Source organism: Cydia splendana, chromosome 3 (genome assembly GCF_910591565.1).
Source record: "Cydia splendana chromosome 3, ilCydSple1.2, whole genome shotgun sequence".
Classification (NCBI taxonomy): domain Eukaryota; kingdom Metazoa; phylum Arthropoda; class Insecta; order Lepidoptera; family Tortricidae; genus Cydia; species Cydia splendana.
This window is the reverse complement of record NC_085962.1, coordinates 21,168,756-21,190,839: the sequence shown is the minus strand read 5'-3', so window position 1 is coordinate 21,190,839 and position 22,084 is coordinate 21,168,756.

Here is a 22,084-nt window from a genome sequence, read left to right as displayed (position 1 = left end):
TTTTAATCTATGCATATAAGTATGTGGTGCATACAGAGTTACTGATTTTCAACACTGAGTGTGAGATAAGTATAATTAATTTGAATATCCAAAGAAACATTTTACATTTATAATAATATGAGTAGTATGTACAAATTAGCTTGGTTGGAAGCCGCTGTGCTAAGCCAGTTATGCAAATTGGCTAGTATCTACTTACAGTCACGTCGTAAACTAATTAACTGCTAATTCGGTATCAGAGTCCATCTGTCAACTCGCTTAGTTATCTGTCTTGCATATAATTACGACTATAATTGCATTTGCTATTATTACTTAACCTCGTCCAGCCCAACGTGATTCCCAAAGGACATATTCCATTTTTAGCAAGTTATGAATAAAAAGCCTGGAAGAAAAAAATAAATTTCAGTGTAACCTCAACCTAAGGTTACAATGAATTTTTTTTAAGTTAAACGTGAAACAAAGGAAAATCAACTCTACTTTTCAAATTACTTGGTTTCAATTTCAATGGTAAAAACTAAGTATGAGGTAAAAATTGCTGGGCTGGACAAGGCTACCTACAGCAAGTGTTTATTTCACACGTAAACAAACCTAAAAAGTCATGTTTAAAACGCCAGTAAAAATAAGGTTAAGCAACGTGTAAAATCACCAAATATTAACAAGTTATTCTCTAGTCAAAATCGTGCTAATCTATCTAATGTCACCCGCCACTTGGCTGTCCTTTGTCTATTTTTAGCGCCGTAGTTATGGAAGGTAGAGTGTAGCCGTAGTGCGATCTAAGGTGACATACAGTCAGGCGAGTCAGGGCTATAACCGCGTAAATCGAAGTTCGCAAATTGCGGGCATCTTTCTCTGTCACTCTTATTACGCCTTTATTGGAAAAAAAGAGAAAGTTCCCTGCAATTTGCGAATTTCGGGTTTCGCGGTAGCCAGATGCCAGATGGCAACGCTGCAGCTGCATTACTGTTGCAGCATAATGACTGCGGCGTGATCACGAGCGCTGTCACTGTTAATTATCTTGATAAAATGAGTGACTGTCGCGATGAGAACGCTCAAGCTGTCACTTATTTAATCAAGAAAATTGACAGTGATGCCCTCGCGTTAACGCTGCAGCAGTAATGCGGTATCAGTAATGCAATGCAGCTTCAGTCAATGACACATTTAGTCGCCTTTAACAAAAAGCATTTGAATATTTTGAATTATGTTGTTTCACGTTACAATTTGTGTCTTTTGCCCAATAAATACAGGAGAAAGAGTTCGCTAGGCCAATCCAAAAAAAAAAGAAGCCTGGAGGTAGGTAATTGATAACTAAATTAGTCATTAGTCATTTAATTACGATTTTACTCGTAGTGCTATTTTGATGATACTATTTAACTTGAATTCGATATACCGCACTTTTCGGTAACTACGAGCAATTAAATAATTACGTCGTGTCATTCATGTTAATGTCAGTAGACTACGCTTCAAACGGCTATATACAGGAAGTTAGCTGTCAAATGCGTAGGAAAACTTTTCTAGATAGGTAGTCAGTCTTGAAACGAAATCTTGACGACATAATAATTTAGCTAATCTTATAATTATAACCAACCAACTACTCGTAATGGAACATCGCCGTCTATTAATATGAAATTAGTAATAGAAACGAAACTTTTAACATCACAATGAATTTACGTCTTTTACATATAAAACCAGCAAAACTTATGAGTTCTTATAATTTATAATCAAATGGTTTATTTATTAATTGAAATAAAAATGCACAAATCATTAAATACAACTTTAAGACTGACTAACAACAGGCGGTCTTATCGCAAAAAAACGATCACTTCGCGACTACCTTAATTATGGTAAAGTGATAATGAAAGAATGGCTAAGAGCAGGAGAGAGACGGCAAAGGTGGTCGCCGATGTCCGTTAGGGCATGGCAAATGAAGAAGAAGATAATGAAATGAAAGACACGTTCTAGTAAAGGTCAATTTCATACATTCTTTACTTGACGTAATTTAAAATTTGGAACTCGAGAGGTTTATACAAATCTATTCAAATAGTAATTTCTTGATATTAATTTATAATGGATTTTATCTATCAAAAGCAACATTTCTAGTTGAAGAAGTGTCACTTTTAATAGGTACTTAAAAGAAATGTAATTTTGCCAGGCCTATATATGTTCGACTGGGCGTAGCAGAAATCAGCTATCAATATATTTATCATTCCACGGCAAATTCTTAGTTATTACTCGGCAAGTATTGTATGTTCCATTCATGCACGATGCAGTTTTAAGTGTCAATTTATGTCTAGATATATTGGCACTGAAACTTGCACCGTTAAAAAAAAAACAACGGGTTGCACTCCGGGAGTGCCGGCAGAAGTGAAAACTCAACAACATTGTAACTCAAAATATTAATTACAGCGCCATCTAGTGAAAAATGTCTGCAGCACTATGTATAGTTGAGGTGGACGCCATCTAGCGTTTTTTCGTCGCATTACTTGAAACCCCTAAGCACATCACTGTGAGTACTACAGTTATATTAATACCAGTTTGAGGGAAACTCACTAGATGGCATTTAAATAAAAAAACACAATGACATTGTCCGTCACACGTGACGTCTCGCAAGCGCCCTGCGCCGCCTAAACGAAACAGCAGGCTCAGGCATACATTTTCGCCGCGCGGTAGAAAGAGAGGGTTACGCCTTACGCCTTACGCTGTCTCGAGTTTAACATTTTTTCCCCACCTCAAAAAGTGCACAGAAGAAGTTTTCACTTCAAAAAACATGCAAATGCTATGCTATCTTATGCGAAAGCTGGCGGGATATCGCTCTGGATCGATCAAAGTAGCGTGCTCTTGTGTTGGAGGCCAAGACTCATTTTGGGTCATCGCGCCAACCAAGTAAGTAAGTAATTAAGTGCTACCTTAAGTTGCTTTTTCCTGAATTGACCTTAATCAAGTAAAAGCACTCACGTGCATTGAAAATGAAGCACTTCCTATGACACTGTTCACACGTCCTTACTATTGTTGGAATTAACTTAATTACAACAATGATGTTGGCGTGTGCCTAATATACCTACATAGAGTTCGTATATGTACCAACATAAACTCTGGCTATATAGAATAAGTCTTCTAAGACAGATGGCACATTTACATATATATAGGTCATTCTCTTGTAATCGTTTGCCTGTGCGGATGCATAATATATTTGGGAACTTTAATATGGTATTTCATTGAGTAGTCCACGGAATACCCAACATGGCAGCAGATCGTGTGCTAAATTCGCTACTCTAGTTACCATTTTCCAAAAGTGTGCGCGTGTGATTTCGTAAACTTATTTTCATTTATTCGCGAGAAAACAAAAGATGGCAACTGCCATTCAGAATGTTTCAATCGAAAATTTATCCGGGATTCAAAATTATCCGTCCTGGAAATTCATGATGCGGATGGTGCTCATCCACGACGATCTTTGGGATTGTGTGGACGCGACTGAAAATAAAAACGAAGACGCGAAGAAGCAGGAGAAGGCGCTCGCGAAAATCGCCTTGAACGTGAAGCCTTGTGTATTTCCACAAATTAGAAATGCTAAGACGGCTCGCGAAGCGTGGAGCAACCTGCAGAAGGCATACGAGGACCGAGGCTTGTCACGACGGCTCTGATTGCTTCGCACATTGTTCGCCACCAAATTAAGCGAATGTGCGAGTATGGAGGCATACGTGAACAAGGTCATTGATACATCGCAACAACTGTGCGACATCGGAGCGGCTTTGGAAGATGACTTCGTGGCCGTGATTTTACTCAGCGGTTTGACAAGCGATTACGACCCGTTGATTATGGCTCTAGAAAATTCGAACACGTCACTGTCAAGCGAAAATGTCAAAGCGAAATTGCTTCTATAAAACGCGAGACGCGATGAGAAAAGCAAAGATGCTAATACGGCTTTAGCAGCTCGGAAAGCACGCAAACCAATTAAGTGCTTCAGGTGCAAAAAGAGTGGACATATCAAGAAGGATTGTCCTGAAAACTCTGACGGCAAGAAGAGTGACCGGAAAAGCCAGGCGCACCTCACAGCGTTGGTCGCAGGAGTCAAGCATGACGTGTGGTACGTCGACAGTGGTGCGGCGCAACATTTTTGCAATGATCGCGACTTTTTATCAGATTTTACAACTGAAAAGCCAAAGAAGGTCTTAATTGCCAATGGCAAAGCATTACCGACGGCTGGGAAAGGAACTGCGCAAGCTGTGTTAAAGGACAATAGTGTGAGATCGATAAGTAATGTGTACTTAGTCCCTAATTGTCTGTAAATTTATTATCTGTTAGTGCGATGGATAAGAAAGGTTACGAAATTGTGTTTCGTTCTGGCAAGTGTACAGTATATGACAATGGGGAGGTTTTGGCTACAGCTACCCTGAGAGATGGTATTTATGAACTCGATGCCATTGAAACTGTTTCTGTCTCGTGTAGTAATCCATCCTCGCCTTTGTCTGTAGATACAGGTGACAGCAAAGCGGTGCCGGCACGTCAACTGAAGGATGACAGTCGTCCTGTTGCCGTGAGCGTGAAGCAAGCGCCGCAGTCCCCTGCTACTGGAAACCAGTCATCGCAACAAATTTGGCACCATCGTCTGGCGCATCTGAACACCCGAAGCATGGAGTTACTGCGAAAAGGTATGGTCACAGGTATTTCTTATGACAACAATAACTTTCAGTCGTGTGTTTCCTGTATCTTAGGTAAACAGACTAAGTTGCCATTTCCGAAGAAATCTGAGACCAGGGCCAAGGAAATCCTTGGAATAGTTCACAGTGACGTCATGGGGCCACTGCCATGCCCGTCCCTAGGTGGGAAAAGATATTTTCTGCTGTTCATTGACGACCTGTCACGAAAAACATTTGTTTATTTTCTTAGGAGGAAGGATGAGGTTTTCGAGATGTTTAAAGAATTCAAAACTCTCGTAGAAAACCAAACCAATAAGAAAATAAAAGTTCTTCGTAGTGACAATGGTGGTGAATATGTCAATTCTAATTTTCAGAAGTTCCTGAAACAGCATGGGATTCGACATCAGACCACGGTTCCAAGGTCATCAGCTCAGAACGGAGTCGCGGAACGCGCGATCAGAAGCGTTACGGAGAAAGCCAGATGCATGCTTCAGGAAGCAGGCTTGAAAAAGGAATTCTGGGCAGAAGCGGTCAACACCGCTGTCGACCTGAAGAATCGCTCTCCAACTAAGGCTGTGATGGGCAGTACACCGCAAGAAAAATGGACAAGTAAAAAGGAGAATCTGAGTTACCTACGCATTTTTGGTTGCCAAGCTTATGCCCTTCAGCACAAACGGGACAAACTGGATCCCAAAAGTAAGAAATATATTTTTGTCGGATACTGTGACGAGTCAAAGGGTTACAGATTGATAGATCCGGAGAATCCGAAAAATGTCATAAAAGCCAGAAATGTCACTTTTCTAGAACATGCTTTTTGGAATGACACTTCATCGGATGAGGATGACAGTTCACGTTATACTCAAATTAGTTTGTTTCCGAACAATGTAACTGTCGCCGATGATGTACAAGTGCAACCCGCCTTATCCGACTTACCCCAAGAGCCCGCAGAAATATCTAACAAAAACTGTCAAGATAACAGTGTGAGTACGATAGATGATTCTGAGAGCAGTAGTGAGACCCCAGATGACCCTGCGGATGAGACGTATGTCCCAGGAGATTCCACACTGGAAGACTTCGAGAACTCTACGGACGAAACTAGTGAGTTTGAGTCGGCTAGTGTAGCACGCACTGTATGCAGTGACACGGGGGACCCTCAGACAGTTCGCGAGGCACTAAATGGCCCGGAAGCAAGTAAGTGGAAAGCCGCGAAGGCGGAAGAGTATAAATCCTTCATCGATAATAAGTGTTGGACTCTGTGACTGATGGAAGGGCTCAAAATCTAAAGACATCGGCAACGACTACCAGGTTCTGTATCATGGTACAGACAATCAAAGAAATGGTGTGGCAATTGTTTTGGATAAACATTTTAAAACCCGCATAATCAATGTCACGCGGAAAAGTGATCGTATAATGGGCATTAAATTAGCTTTGGATGACCAGCAAGTTACCAACATTATATCAGCCTATGCCCCACAGACAGGCTGCACAGAAGTTGAAAAACTGGAGTTCTGGGAGGATCTGGATGATTTGATGCACAACATACCACGAAACGAACTAAAAATAATAGGAGCGGACCTAAATGGTCACGTAGGAGCCACTAATACATCTGGTGGGCTGGCCCACGGCGGGTATGGAATTGGCGAAACCAACAAGCAAGGGGAGGATATCCTAGAATTTTCTTGTAGACACGCGCTATCATTGATAAATACCAACTTCCAAAAAAAGCAAGAACATCTTATCACCTACAAAAGCGGAGGCCGAACGTCGCAAATAGACTATATTTTGGCAGATATGGTGCTCAAGAAGAAATTCAAAGATTGTAAGGTCATTCCGGGCGAGCCCCTCGCAACACAACATCGCCTTCTTGTTGCCGTCTATGCTTTGCCAAAGCCGATAAAAACCATAGTCAACCGAACACCTAGGACAAAATGGAAGGATCTGAACGGCCCCAAAGGCACACAACTGAGGACTGCTGTAATAGAATATCTCGAAACCGACCTTAGCGTAAATTACAGTAGTGCCGAAGACATGTGGTCAAAGTTCGAAACACGATGTAGAGCCAAAGCCGCAGAAATACTTGGAATTTCTAAAGGGCCTTTCGGGAACGGTAAAGATGCAAACTGGTGGAACGACATAGTGAAGGACTCCGTGGCCAACAAAAAAGCGTGTTTCAAAAAGTGGCAAAGATCGCAACTTCAAAAAGACAAGGACCTATACATGGAAGCAAAGAAAGATGCGAAAAAATGTGTGGCACAACAAAGAGCACAGAGCAATCAACTTTTCTACAATAGTTTGGAAAATGCTAAAAACGCAGATGAAGTACTTAAAATAGCGAAATCGAGACACAGAGCAACTATGGACATAAAAGTTAATAAATTTATCAAAAGTAAAAACCACCAAATTTTAACAGATAATATCCAAATCCGAGAAAGGTGGTTCGAGTATTATGAACGACTTCTAAATGAAGAATTCCCAAACGAAGATCCGACGCCATGCAAACCTACATATGGACCAGTGCCCGAAATAGGGAGCGATGAAGTTAAACACGCGACGATGAAAATGAAAAGTGGAAAAGCTACGGGGCCGGACGAGATCCCGGCGGATCTGTGGAAGGCTCTTGGGCCGATAGGCGTAGCGTGGCTTACAAAGCTGTTTAATATCATCTTAGCAACCAAAAATATCCCAGATTCATGGCGTCAAAGCTTTTTACTGCCTTTCTACAAGAATAAGGGTGATGTGGCTCTGTGCGAGAACTATAGAGGTATAAAACTAACCTCACATACGCTTAAGATATGGGAAAGAGTTCTTAATAAACGAATCTTAAACATCTCTCAAACGTCACCAAATCAGTTCGGCTTCACAGCATCCAGGTCAACCATTGACGCGATACAGACTGTTAGGATCATGATGGAAAAATTTAGAATCAACAAAAAAGACCTACACCTAACATTTATAGACCTAGAAAAAGCCTTTGACCGTGTGCCCCGTAAGCTTGTGTGGGAGGCTCTTCGTGCCCAGAATGTCCCTGAATATTACGTAGAACTTGTCCAAGACATGTACATTAAGGTCAGCACGAGAGTACGAAGCCTAGCAGGCATAAGTAGAGCTTTTGAGGTCAAAGTAGGCGTTCATCAAGGATCCGTGCTCAGCCCGCTGCTATTTAACCTGGTCATGGATTACCTCACCAGAAATATACCATCTCCACTGCCGTGGACCATGTTGTACGCGGATGACATAGTTCTAGCTGCCGACACCGCGACAAACCTGCAGGAACTTCTGAACATGTGGACACGAGCACTTGAAAAGCACGGCCTGAGGGTTAGTAGGAGTAAGACGGAATACCTGAAATGTCCTTTCAGCAGAACTAACATACCGGAAACCATCTGTATTGGAGACGCGCCTGTCCCATCTGTAGAAAGGTTTAAGTACCTAGGCTCCATACTTACACCCGATGCAAATGTCGATGCTGACGTGGCACACAGAATAAACGTCGCATGGCAAAAATGGCGATCGCTTACAGGTGTATTGTGCGACCCACGTATCCCCATAAAAACAAAGGGACAAGTTTATAAAACGGCAGTCCGTCCCGCGCTACTTTATGGATCTGAATGCTGGACAACAAAGAAAATTCATGAGCAAAAGGTACATACCAACGAGATGAAGATGCTCAGGTGGGCGGGAGGTGTAACACGGCTAGACAAGATACGTAATGAATATATACGCGGTAGCTTCAAGGTTGCACCAATCGCAGACAAACTTACCGAAAACCGCCTTCGTTGGTATGACCACGTTAAACGACGGGAAAACGATCACGTAGTACAAGTAGCCCTCAATCTACCAGAGGCCCCAAGAGGCCGCGGCCGCCCGCCATATACCTGGTGGACAAGTATAGAAAGAGACCTCAAGAAAGCCCAGGTGCCCCAACAGACAACCCAAGATCGTAGGACTTGGCGCAGGACAGTGAGGAGACCCGACCCCAAATAATGGGAACAGGAGAGGAAGAAGAAGAAGAAGGACTCTGTGACTGACCGCGATACGAAGCAACGGCCTGTCAAATGCAAGTGAATCTTTAAAAGAAAGCTTGGCCTCGACGGGGAAATACTACGGTACAAAGCGCGCCTTGTTGCAAAAGGTTATACCCAGAAATACGGTATTGGTATACATTTCTAAATAATTTGAACAAGAGAAAAATGTATTTTCTAAGTACAAATCGCAGAAACAATATCACAAACATAGCTCTAAACATGTTCAACAATGATTTCGATGTATGTCATTTTATCACTCCAGGTGGGGGACTAACGGAACTACTCAAAAATATAAAAGAAATGACTCTAGATTTAACCAATACTGACTATTGTATAGTTTTAATAGGACACAATGACTTCACATCTACGTGCAACTATCCAAAGTTAATTACTCACATACGTGAAACCCTTAAGGATCTTACTCACACTAACTTCGTATTATGCGCTCCTACATATAGATCTGGGGTTTACTCAAATATTTTCAATACCAGGATTGAAGTTTTTAATAACATGCTGCACTTAGATGTGATTACACATGAATATGCTTGGTTACTGGACTCTAATCTAAATCTGGATTACAATGAAAATATGTTTGCAGGTAGTTTGGGGGTCCTAAATAACAAAGGTATGCGAACTATTATCAATGATTTAGCTAGCCTCGTGCAAGATATCGATTTTAATTATTTACCATATAACGCGTGTTATGATGCTATTGATATCGATGCGAATACTCCACATGTTTCTGATCCGAATCTCTCTACTGACAATGTTAATAACACACATGAAAATGCAAACAATGTCGATGATAATTTAAGTGATGCTGATGATACATTTTTTCGTCACTAATCATATAAATATTATGCACCAAAATATTAATGGATTATTGAATAAATCTGATCTTTTAACTTTAGCACTAGATGATCTTGCAACTAACAAAAAACCAGTCGATGTTCTCTGTATCTCTGAGCATAATATGATAAACAATGATCTTGAAATGCTCAATATTTTAAACTATAAACTTGTTTCTAATTTCACTAGAGTTGTTCGACATGGAGGTACTTGCATTCTTATCAAAAATGGTATAAATTATAAAGTAATAGACACAGACTCAAAAAAATACTGTGTCTCTGGTATATTTGAATGTTGTGCTGTCGAATTGACGGACTTTAATATTGTTGTTTATTGTATGTATAGACCACCTAAAAACTTAAATCAACACTTTGACATATTTTTTAATAATCTTTATGACATTCTTAGTTTACATTGTTATGACCAAAACAAGAAATTAATATTATGTGGTGATTTTAACATTAATATCCTTGAAGATACCAAATACAGTAAAGAATTTAAGAACATTCTAGAAGGTTTCAATATGAAGCTCTCAGTAAATAAGCCTACACGTCTATGCAGTGGCACCTGCATAGACAATATCATACATAATGTTCGTGGTAGTGCAGTAGATCTTTTAGAATTTGCTTTATCCGACCACAATGCTCAGCTATTAAAATGTCCAGTGAGAAAACATTGCAAGTTAAGATATTGGTACGTATCAAAACGAGATTATTGCCAGGAAAATATGACTAAATTTGCTTATTATCTCAGCAAACTTAATTTTGACGAAATATATTTAGCGCCTACCGCAAACGATTCATTTAATCATTTCTTGGAAATTTATAAACTTTTTTATGATCTTTGTTTCCCTATATTACAAGTAAAAATTTACACAACAAAAAAGCCGAAATGGATCTCACGAGGAATAAAACTATGCTGCAGAAATAAGAGGAAAATGCTTTGGACATATAGGTCAACTAAAAATGAAACACACAAAACTAAATACAAAACTTACTCTAAAAAGCTAAAACAAATTATTCAACAAACTAAGAAGTGTCAAAACAATTACGAAATCTTAGCGGCCAAAAACAAATCTAAAGCAACCTGGAAAATTATAAACAACTCTAAGACTTACTTCCCAAAGGAAAATATTGCAGCCATTATAGCGGATGGCCAAAAGGTTTTTGATGCAAAAATAATAACTGAAAAATTTAACGAGTTTTTTGCAGATCAGGTTAAAGATAACCCTAATAAATCAGTTAAAACAACTTTATCGCGAACCTATAATAAACATAATTCCATATTCATGCAACCAACAGACGCAAATGAAATTTTTAACATAATTAATAACCTTAAAAACACAACAAGTACAGGCTATGATAACATCACAACTAGTGTAGTTAAATCAACAGCTTACATAATCTCTCCATTATTAAGTTTCATACTCAATAGGTGTATAGAAGAAGGAACTTTCCCTGACAATTTAAAAGTAACTATCATTAAACCACTCTTCAAAAAAGGCGACAAATTAGACATGAATTCTTATCGACCTATTGCTTTGTTGACAATATTTTCCAAAATTTTCGAAAAGGCAATATATGACCGACTATATAAATACTTAGAATTTAATAATATTTTATGTGATGAACAAAAAGGATTCAGGAAAAACTTATCAATAAACATGGCCATATATGACTTTTTACATAAAATATACACTAGAATGGATGATAGTCTCCCAGTCTATGCTGTTTTCATAGATATGACCAAGGCGTTTGATTATGTTGACCACAAGATACTACTAGACAAACTATATTTATACGGTGTAAGAGGCAATGTACACAATCTGATTAAATCTTACCTTTCTGGTCGTACTCAACAGACAAATATAACAAGAATATCACCTCAAACCAAAACTGAATCAGACTTTCTTTCTGATAAAAAATTAGTTACATATGGAGTGCCACAGGGTAGTATTTTAGGTCCCCTACTTTTTCTTGTGTACATAAATGACCTCCCAGGAGCTATCATACATCCAACAGTTTTGTATGCAGATGACTGTACGGTTGTGCTTACACACAAAAATCAAATAACTAGCAGCCTAGAATCAATAGTACAATGGCTAGATAAAAATAACTTAAAAATAAATTTACAAAAAACTACAATAATGAGTTTTAGCCAAAGAAAAACTGAGGATAGCACTGCTGTAGCTTTTAATGATACCTATATTGCTAGCACACATGTTACCAAATTCTTAGGACTATACATAGATGACAAAATGAATTGGACGACTCACACTGACAATCTCTGTAAAAAACTTATGACATATTCGTATACCTTATATATGCTAAGTAAAGTCGTAAATCGCACTGCTGTTATGTCTGCTTATCACGGCTACATATCTTCTGCTTTAAGATACGGAATTATCTTCTGGGGGAACTCTAGCCAAGCCAATGATGTTTTCAAAGCACAAAAACGGTGCGTAAGATCGATCTGTAAGTTGAGGTACAATGCCAGCTGCAAACCATATTTTAAGCAACTTCACTTACTAACCGTGCCCGATTTGTATATTCTGGAGACTACAATGTTCGTCAAAAAAAATCTACATCTTTTTAAAAATGTTGTAAGTGCACGACATTGTGATAAACTTTACCCAGTTCCTGGCAAATCGGCTCTTTTCCAGAAGAGTATTTTTGCAATGGCGCCGAAAATCTATAATGGTTTGCCAAAATCACTGAGGTTGATAGATGACGAGATAGTTTTTAAGAATCTATTGGTTAAGTTTTTGAATGAGCACTGTTTTTACTCAATGACTGAATTTTTCAATATTAAGCAATGACTTGTATAATTTCAATTATTTGACATATTTAACAATTACATCCTTTTAAAATAAATTATTTCTCTTGACATTTGATGTATTCCGTTAACCTTTTTCTTGCTAGCTTTTAAATTGACCACAAATAACTTAACCATAGATGATCATAGACATAGCCGTATTTTCGTTTTAGTTTTGGTTTGACATGTTCTAATTTCAATTTTAAGTTATTTGTATATCTGTAAATATGTTTTTGTAAATATTTGTAAATATGTCTTATATTTTCTGATTTGCATGCCTTCTGGCTAAATGCGCTGATACCCACATTCTATTGTATATGACAACATCTAATATGTACGTGCATTTTTAGCAAATAAAATTTTGAATTTGAATTTGAATTTGAATTTGGTTACGAAGAAACGTTCTCTCCTGTAGTACGATATTCTACTATACGTACGTTACTAGCTTTAGCAACGGAACATAACATGAATATCGAGCATCTGGATGTAAAAACGGCGTTTTTGAACGGAGATTTAAAAGAAACCGTTTTTATGGAGCAGCCAGAGGGCTACAAGATTAAAGGCCAAGAAGATAAAGTCTACAAGTTGAATAAGGCCATATACGGACTGAAGCAAGCTTCGAAGTCTTGGTATGAGAAAATAAATGGCGTTTTGACAAGCAAAATGAAATTCAAACGTTTATCTTCCGAACCTTGTGTTTATGTCAAGTCGAGCGGGAAATCTATGATTATAATTGCGCTCTATGTTGATGACATAATGCTATTTTCATCAGCTGATTGCCGAGATACGGCAGGAATCAAAGAAGAATTAAAGAAGGCCTTCGAAATCAAAGATTTAGGGCCAGCACACCACATTCTTGGAATGAGGCTTTGCAGACAGAACAACGAAATAACTCTAGACCAGTCAAGCTATATTAAGAAGGTGCTAGAACGATTTCACATGTCAGATTGCAAACCTGCGCGAACACCTATGGAAACAGGTCTGAAGCTCGCGAAATCTACAAACAAGGATTGTACGCACGACTACAGAGGTCTGATAGGATGTTTGATGTACATAGCGGTATGTACGCGACCGGATATCGCGCACGCTGTCAGCTCGCTCAGCCAGTTCAACGACGCGTACGACGAGACTCACTGGAAGGCGGCGAAACGCGTTCTTCGCTATCTGAAAGGTACGCTTAATCATTGTTTAACTTTTCAGAAGTCAGGGTTAGATATCGTCGCGTATGCTGATTTTGCGTCGAATGAGGTCGATCGTCGATCTTATACCGGTTACGTGTTTAAGATTGGAAATTCTACCATCTCTTGGGAGAGTAGAAAACAAAAGACAGCCGCTCTTTCAAGCACAGAGGCCGAATATATGTGTTTGTCAGATGCTTGTAAAGAGGCTCTTTTTCTACGCAAGTTTCTGTTCGAAATTTACGGGGTACAGTATAGGATTACGTTGTTTAATGATAATCAGTCTGCACTGAAGTTGTGCACTAATTCTATGTACCACGCCAGAACGAAACACATTGACGTAAGACATCATTTCATCAGAGAAATCGTTGAGGAAGGTACAGTAGTTCTAAAATACTTGTCTACTGATGAAATGGTGGCCGACGTTTTAACGAAACCGTTGGCAAAGGAAAAACATGATAAGTTTGTATGTCATTTATTTGTATCGCTCAATAAATGACATGATGGTTCTAAGCAGTAGGTATACTTGCAGAAATATAATTTGTTTTGGATCCGTTTCATTGTTTAGACTATTTACTGTTTATGTGTGACGGATACTTTGATAAATTTATACTTTTGCTATGTTTTTGCTGTTGTAATGTTTTATTATTTTTAGACAGCGGATGTGTCTTTGCTTAGATTAGTTAATGTGTGTAATGTGATTTACATGAGTTTATATTGGTTCAAGGGGTTGGAACTAACTTAATTACAACAATGATGTTGGCGTGTGCCTAATATACCTACATAGAGTTCGTATATGTACCAACATAAACTCTGGCTATATAGAATAAGTCTTCTAAGACAGATGTCACATTTACATATAGGTCATTCTCTTGTAATCGTTTGCCTGTGCGGATGCATAATATATTTGGGAACTTTAATATAGTATTTCATTGAGTAGTCCACGGAATACCCAACATTTACACTATTACAGCTTTCAACAAAGGATTATACAGATGCAGTGCATAATTATTTTCCATCGTATTTTCACGGAAACATCCGAACTTAGTGAGGGAAGTAGTGTCACCCAATGTATGGGACGTGCAAATTTTGGTATCGGATGAATTCACTTGGCACAGATGTAGTATACGTAAAGCTAAGCCAATCCAGCCCGGTAGCCATCCGCCACTCCCTGGTGGGTAGGCAGGGGGGCATCCAAAGTTACATGCCGCCGCGCTTTAGGTAAAAAATTATATCGGCTTCTATTTACCTACCACCTCGAGTTTGGTATCATTTCCAGATAAATCGGGCATGAGGAATTCATTTTAGAGACATTAATTTACAGTTTAATAGAAAAAACTAAACATATTGACGCTCAAATCAAAATCGGTTTGCTATTTTTTTTCTTCAACTATTACTATTATCAGCTGAAACTACAAATGCTAGAAAGTTGAAATTTGCACACCAGGTTATATTTATAATGTGTACAAGAGATAAGAAGCGATTTTGATAAATTCAACCCCTAAGGGGGTTAAAAAGAAGATGAAAGTTTGTATGGCGTTCATGTTTTATTTTAAGCTAGGAATTTCAAACTTCGTTAAAAGATATATTATTGAAATACAAGAAAACTAATTTCAGCATTTTTGAAAATTCATCCCCTGAGGTGGCGAAATAGGGGTTGAAAATTTGTATGGAGATCAAAATTTTTTTCGAGTGTGGGGCTTGAAACTTTTTATATGAGCATATTATTACAATAAAAGAAAAGTAATTTCAGCGTTTTTAAAAATTCATCCTCTAACGGGGTTAAAAAGGAGTTGAAAGCTTGAATCCATTACAAATTACTTTGACTGGCCCCCCTGCCTACCTGCCAGGGGGTGGCGGATATCTACCGGGCTCAATTAGCTTAGCTTTACGTATATTACATCTGTGCTAAGTGAATTCATCCGACACCAAAATTTGCACCTTATGACACTAATACTTCCCGTACTAAACGTGTCTTTCTAATTCAGCCAGTTTCGGTACAAAGAGTCCTGATATTGACTGAACTAGCATAATAAATACGAATGATTCCGAAAAAATACGATAGAAAACAAGTATGCACTACATCTGTAACTATATATACAACATCCAACACTGTTCAAACTTTATTGAATAGGACAGGTTTATACCACACACTGTCGCAGAGTGTTTCCCGGTATTATAGGCGTGTAGCAACTAATCTGCATGACTATTGAAAGCACCGGAGCCTATTCCCGGTAGTAGGCTGACGAGGTGACGGTCTCTAATGCCTACAGATCTACTAGGTACAGTCAGCAGCAAAACTATCAGATAGAACATGGCGCAAAAAGTATTTGCTTCGCTCTAATTACTTATTAACTCACATTTATAGTAAGACGGCGGGTCTATCGCGAATTTATTTTCGCTTTCATTGTTTTACAATCACTACTAATATTAAAAATGTGGAAGAACCTCTGTCTTTTAGCCGCTGAACTGATTTAGATGAAATTTGGTATGAAGATAGTTTGAGGCCCGGGAAGGAAATAGGATAGTTTTTATCAATCATCATTATCATTTCACGAAGACGATGTCGCGGGCAGACGCTAGTGAGACATGCCTTTACAGGAGCGTGACAACTGACACCTGACCTGGCTCCAATTTCACCACGGTGACAGGTGCGACAATTGTAAAACATCACTGTTGCTGACGTCACAGGCATCCATGGGCTACGGTTACCGCTTACCATCGGGCGGGCCTTATTCCTGTTTGCCACCATCATTGTTTTATTAAAAAAAACTTTATTATATCGGAAAAAAACAGATATTTCTCTTGCTAAGTTTATGACAATTGTCACAAGAAACACTACAATTGTCACGAAATTTCGACATATAACTCATTACCTGTCAAGAATTACCTACAATTCTTCTAAATCTTGACAATTGTCAGAAACTTCGCAAAAGAAATATCTGTTTTTTTCCGATATAATAAAGTTTTTTTAATAAAACAATGATGGTGGCAAACAGGAATACGGCCCGCCCGATGGTAAGTGGTAACCGTAGCCCATGGATGCCTGTGACGTCAGCAACAGTGATTTTACAATTGTCGCACCTGTCACCGTGGTGAAATTGGGGCCTGCTAGCATGAGTTGCGTACCTACGAGTATACTTGCGTTCCCGCGCGCGACTCCGTACATGACGTACATCTAGCGTGACTTCAAGTATGGAATGCGAGAACGCAACTCATGCTATGTGGTCTGATAATGGCAGCTGTCACCCATGTGCTTAAAAGTGTCTGCCTTACTCTAACAGTTTTGCAAAATATACCCGCATTTTTATAAAGCTGTTGAAAGAATGACTGTACTTAACGTTCGTCAATACCTATTTATAACTAGCGATTGAAGCAAGTCTAAGAAATTAGTCTGGTTCATACTTTTTAGTTACTATGTATTCAAAAATTAAATTATCTGTGAGTAAAAAAAAATAGTAGTTAAATCAGTACTTATTTAAATCAGGAGGCACGATACGTGATAACGTTTTATTTTGTTTTCAGAAACTCTGACAACTAGGATATTGTTAAAAATGTTTATGAATTAATTTACCATGTGCTTTAACTGATTGATCATTTTATTAACAAAACTTTCGTGAGACACAGACATATTAAATATATTAAGAACGGGTAACTCACGTATTTTAAGTAGAAAACCGCTCGACATGTTTCACTCCGAACCGAGGAGTGTCATCAGGAGTGTCTGCGCCGGTCCGTCACCGTCAACGCAAGCTCCTGATCCCGACTTAAAATACTTAATATATTTAATAAGCGATTGGTCAGTAGATCAAGACCGACTGTTTTTTGTAGAGCTTCTCTCTAGCATCAGCCCAACTGGAGCTCTAAATGACTAGACGAACCACATAATTATACATCTAATCGATATGTAGCACATTTTATTGGTAAGGCGGCGCAGATCGTGCATAGATTATATTATAACAGACAGTGCACTGCGACGTCGGCCACTAATGTAATCCTGCGAGGTAATCTGATATCGAGCTGAGGCAGGCACGGACTCTGCGCCCGTTAATTGGGTTGCGTTTAATCCCCACGCTGCAACTTTAGACTCATTTTCACTGTCCAATAAAGCTCCTCACGCTTTATATTGTCTGAGCTTAGTTATCCAGCCATTTCTAATTAGACGCCAAACAAAGCGACCGCAGAGGAACATAATAGCTCCTTATCTGCACTAATGGACGCAAAGTTGGGTAGTTTTGTGATTAAATAATTTCATATTGCTTTTCTAATGTATGCCTGAATTTGGGGTTATTAACGTGATTCGTATGATATCTATTTTATTTATGTTTATTCATATTATTCTCGAGCCATTATTTGATCTGTCCCCATGGCAAACGTCCGATAAATCCGGGTTGGTCAATTTCGTCCCGTTTCGACAACTCGGTCACGTCGGTGCATCACGGTCGTATAATACATTAAGGCGGTATATGTCCAGTGTGCGGCACTGTGCGGCATAAGCATTTTTGTACTACTGAATATGCTTGTACCGCACACTGGTGGAATCCCACCTTTACGATACCTAATACAGAAAAGTAAGAAATTCGGTATAGTAGTACAAAATATGACGTCGAGTTGCGGAAACCAAGCCCGCGAGAACCTATAACCTATATAGTAACACCACATGTGCTGTAATAATCGATTGGTAAGAGCCAAAAACATAAAAAAAATGCATGCATATATCATACACAAACAGGCATTCTTAACTGTCCATCGGTGGACCTCATGCGTTTTGTAATAAGAAGAGAGTAGATTGTAAATTAGTTATAAGACATAGCCAAATATTGTACGCGAACATGAACCTGTTATTACCTAAGACTTTTGTAAAACCATAACCATGCAATAAAATATTTTCATTTGATTTGATTTGATTTGGATAAGGTTTACGAACTGTCAGTTAAGAGTTTGGGCGATAGTACCCTAGTACACACAATGTAAGCCCTATTGAGCTTAATGAAATAAATAATGATCGACTAGGTTGATTTGTGTACGATTATTCCATAATATTTATTTATTTTCTTCGCGCTCGCATATCCCGGAATTGACACGGGAATGGAAAATTCACAAATTGAATACTAACCGTTTTCAGTATTTAGAAATTTCACGCTTTCTAAATGTAATAATCTACGCCACAGTGAATAATTCAATTCCCGTAACATGGGCCGTTACCGAATTTCCTTTGAGAGATGAAGCGTGCCTCGCTGCGAGCCGGCACGTCTCTCTGAACTTCGGAATTCCAATTTTGAAAAGTTTCCCAACAAGGGCCGCTATTGACAGCCAGTGTCAGAGGCCCAGCCGGAGACACAAACAGAATCGTCTAAGCTGCCTAGCTCTGCGCCCAACGCACGGCGCGGCGGAGCGCCCGCCCGGCTCACGTGTTGGATTACTTAGCAAAATTGCTGTCTTTATGACAATAAACATATGTTTTATTATTTTTACTTTGTTGTACAAAAGATGGCCTAAATGCCGCAGTATTCTATTGCCTGTGCAATATACTATTCTAAAAGAGTATTCTGCTAAACCCATGTTGAAATGTGTGGAATATAGTTGTAATGTTATTTATGTAATAAAGAGTTGCACATAATTAATATTGAATACCAGTTCAGTTCCGTACAATATAGAGTCGTATTGCATGCTAATAGATAATGACTTTATGTACCTATATATTATCATCACTGAGACATTTGTATAATGTGTAAGAATAAACAATGTCATCTTATTTCTTTCTTCAAACAAGAAAACGGCACTTCAACTTGTAATTGCATAATATAAATCATTAATTTCTCTCTTAAATAGCCAACAAAATTCAACAAATGTAACAAAACTGAAAAACTTTCCAACAACACACAAGAAATTCTTAACAATAGCAAACACACATTTGCTCTCACCACGCTCTTACTCTTAAAGTGGATAAACGGCTTTCGGCGCTAAAATAAAAGAGAAAGTCGGACAAAAAAGTGTCTTGTAATGAAGAAGGAGCCTCCGTGATTGTGTGCCAAGTGCGGGGTAACTTTGGTCATGATTCATTGTACTATCTCCATGGATTTATATAGAACACGGACAGTGCAGTTACTTTTTTTTGCTAATCAAAATTGAACCTTATAACCGAGCAAAACAGGTCATCATAGTCGACTAGAGGAAACGGTACGAAAGAGAGGATCAAACCAGAGGACTGTGTCTCACTCTCACTAGTCAACAAGTAAATTTATCAATTTATGGTAATACTCTGGTGGCCTAACGGTAAGAGCGTTCAATCCAGAGGTCGCTACTTAAAACCTCGACTCGAGACAATTAGTTTTTCGAACATATGTGCGAAATATCATTTGATACTTGTGCCAATGCCTTTCGGTAAAGGAAAACATCGTGAGAAAACCGAACTAATCCCACTAAGGCCTAGTTTAAGTACCCTCTGGGTTGGAAGGTCAGATGGCAGTCGCTTCCGTAAAAACTTTACATACTTACCTATTTACAAGATTTACCAGCTACGGGCTACGGCGTAGCGTGCTACACCGTGCCCTGCGTATCGTAGCAGTTTGTCTCTAAACGAGCACGTAGATGGTTACATCTACACCCAGCCGTATTCGAACAATGAGATACGTCAAATACTAGATATTGAAACGATATGGATTGGATATGTTAGTGTCAAACAAGTGTCAAAAGTGACGTTTTTGTTTGAAGAAACGTCAATTTTGACACTTGTTTATTCAGGTTATTCGTCGACCGCCATATTGGTAACATCGCGTCGTGATTCATTTCTTTGTTTTTGCTCATTAATGTTGTTTAAAGTGTAATATTGATAGCATATTGTGCAGTAAATTAATGTGGAAGTGTGCAGATAATGAAAAATTAATCATGAAATGAGTTTAACCACCATTCTGGCGTCAACGCCGGGTAGCCCACGCGGGTCCTTGTGACGTCCAGCTATCGCCTTACAAGAGCTCAAAACTCGTCTACCGAACAACGTCATGCTCTATGAGCATTTGGTATATCTACCTCTAACCGTGGCTGGCTAGAGCCCTAGAGGTCATTTTACAGTTTTATACCGTACACTGGCTGAAATTTATTACAAACTGATTACAAATACCTTATTCTTATTATTCTTATTTTGTGTTTTCTTTTATATAATGTATTGTACCGATTGTTTGTGCTTACGAATAAATCAATTCTATTCTATTCTATTCTAAATAATAATATTAATTCGATCCCACGTGGGATACACTTTGACGTTGGCGAAATCATCGACAGTATCGATGGAGCCATTCATTCATTCATTCATTCTTTTAAAATTATGGCTTCAGCCCATTGGGGCTATTTCGCCAGTATCAAGGTCGTAGTAGCAGGGTAAAACGATTGAAATTGTACGGTTAGTACAAGACAGTGTACGGTGATTTAGCTCTTGTAAAGCGATAGCGGGCTTTACAATAAACACGTGGACAACCGGCCGTCGACTCCAAAATGATGGTTATACGTGCTTCAAGATTAATTCTCCATTCACTGCACACTACCACATTAGTTTACTGTATAATAGGCTATCGATATTACACTTTAAACAATATTAATAAGCAAAAAACAAAGCAATTAATCACGACGCGTGACCATGAAGATGGCGCTCGAACCGGAAGACGATGGAGCCATAATATTACCCAAATATTGATTGATTGACACTTGTTTGACACTGTCATATCCAATCCATATCGTTTTAATATCTAGTATTTGACGTAAGTATCTCATTGTTCGAATACGGCTGATAGTGTCCGATTAAAGTTTTGTTTAAATTGAGGTTAGTTCGGCAGGAAAATCATGTTTCGGATAATTATGTATTTTCGGATGTAAAACCGTGTTTCGGATTTAAAAATGAAATAACCTAAATCCATTAATTTAATTTTGTGATATTAAACCTACTATGTATTCATTAAATGTGGATGTTTTGTATTTTACTAATTACTGTGTATCCTAAATCCTAAGTACTGCTTAAAACAATCGTACACTTTACGAATTTATAGACCACGTACTAAAACGAAAATTCGAGCACCTACCCTTGATAATGTCGCTCACGCCATCTATTAAAAACAGAGCGAATTGCCTCGTCAACCGAGTTTCACGCCCGCCCCGTAAAAGCGCCATCTACCATCAATGCCTGGAACTATTGCGCCCTCTACAAAACGCAACCACGCCAGCAACTTGTCTCTATATTGTCGGTAGACAGGGTATCTAGACAAAACTAGCATAGGTACGACCTACCTATTGAAACTATTTGGTAACCATTGTTCGCAATGCAATAATTATGGAAACGGAAAACGTGCACTAGTTTACTGTACCGCATCACCGTGGTCACCGTAACCCTTTAACCCTTGTTTTTTAAACAAATTAAGATTAGTTAAGTAAGTGTCCAAATCGTTTAAACTTAAACTATAGGTACGTAGGTAGTCAAATTGCTAAAAACTAGGTTATGCTACGAACTTATACCTACCTATACTTATCATAAAAATTTACTGATCTGTCACATTTTTATCGCTTGTCAAGATGTCACACTGCCTGTCACGTTCTAACA